We start from the raw sequence: 1766 nt of genomic DNA, 5'->3' as shown, positions 1-1766 counted from the left end.
ACTTAGCCTTAGGCTTGACTTTTAGTTTATGCACTTACTAACCACGTGTGATCTGTGAAGTTATTGTAGCCCTGAGACTCACTTGTCTCACCTGTAAGATGGAGACAATAACCTGAGCTATGGTAGGGGAGGGGAGGTCATACCAAGGCACTGATTTCCATGTAGAACTCGAGAACTGGGGGAGGAGGAGGTTTTCCTCACACGAAGGGGCAGAGCCCAGACATGGTATGTAGGAGAATCAAGGCTGTGACATCGATTTATGTCCTTTTTTTTTTCCAGGTTTCATCTTTTTAATCTGCTCCATGAAGAACATCCTAAATGCTATGAGACACAACAGAATAGTTTTTCTTCCAGTATTAAAAAAAATGGACATTCACAAATATTTTTAAGAAACTTCTATATAATCAGTGTGGTGATCCTCAGTAAAAAACATCTCTAAATAATCACGTTGATTTCTTGTAGTTACATTTGGAAATTGCTTCCTAACCATGATAAACATTGTATATGGGTTTTTAATGCCCCTAGATACACATGATTTCTGAAAATAAAAATCAGTCTGGCCATTTTTTGCCAGAACCAATCCTGAGAGCCCAAACTAAAAAACTAGTCAAAGGAAATACCCAAACTCTATAAATGTTCCAGAATTTGTCTTTAAATGGGAGAAAAGAAAACTTTTTAAAACATACGGAGCTTTCTAAAAGGTCTTTTAACAAGCTACCTTGGGAGCTCAATTCATAAATAGAAGTCAATATACTAAAACAGATGTTTCAGTGCAGCTCCAAAAATCTTTATAAATACAGCCATTTGGAAGGACGATCCTGGATCAGAAGTTTTATTCCTTGTGTATCTACATTAGGTGTGCATGCCTCATCTCAGTTGTCATAATTGTCTCTGTAATTTCCTCCTGAGTAGCGGTCATAGCCACCCTGGCTTCTGCCGCCATAGTCTCTGGACCTTCCATATCCGTATCCATATCCTCCAGGCTGATTGTCATACCTGCCACTCCCATAGCCCTGGTCCCCTCCACCTCTAGAGTAGCTGCGGCCACGCCCATGGGCCCCAAAGGCACCCCCTCTGGTTCCCCGGGCTGATTTACCTGCGTGGTCCACACGGATCTGGCGACCATCCAGAGACTCTCCGTTCATGGCTCTCATGGCATCTGAAGCATGTTCTGGGTTGGTGAAGGTTATGAAGCCAAAACCCCGGGATCGCTGAGTCTCCCGGTCCTTGACAACGACCACCTCGGAAAGCTGCTGAAATGATCTTCCAGAGCCTGCTCATCAGTGTTGAAGTTGAGCCCTCCAACGAAGAGCTTCCCTTCTTCAGAAGACATGGCAGTAAATTGAAGTCCTGGAAATTAAGTAAAAGGACAGAAGGCACAGCTACCACCAAGGAGCAGAGAAACTGACATCGATTTATGTCCTTTATACCTATGACCCAGCAATTCTATTTCTAAGCCTTCACTACAGACATACACTCACAAGCAGAAATGCCTGTGTAGATGATCACTGAAGTATTAGCAAAAAAACAAAAGATTTCAGAAACATGCCCCAATGTCCATATATTGGATATTGGTAAATCATGGCAGAGCCATTCAATATACCACTCGCTGTGGGACAGCTATTCAGAAGGAAGGTAGGTCTTACATAGTGACATGGGAAAAGGTCCAAAGATATAAGGTTAAACTAATAACATAGTTTGCAGGAAAATATTGTATTATGATCCCGCTCGCATAAAAAAATATATCCACATCAAATTGTCAACTG

General features: G+C 42.0%; 1 pseudogene; it reads right to left on the bottom strand.

The window, feature by feature from the left end:
- Positions 1-846: 846 nt before the first annotated feature.
- On the bottom strand, positions 847-1370 carry LOC109371283 (RNA-binding protein 3 pseudogene; annotated as a pseudogene).
- Positions 1371-1766: the final 396 nt, after the last annotated feature.

This window comes from Hipposideros armiger, unplaced genomic scaffold, assembly GCF_001890085.2.
Source record: "Hipposideros armiger isolate ML-2016 unplaced genomic scaffold, ASM189008v1 scaffold_559, whole genome shotgun sequence".
Taxonomy (NCBI): Eukaryota; Metazoa; Chordata; class Mammalia; order Chiroptera; family Hipposideridae; genus Hipposideros; species Hipposideros armiger.
The sequence above is the reverse complement of the archived record's forward strand: the minus strand, read 5'-3'. Positions and strand labels throughout refer to the sequence as shown.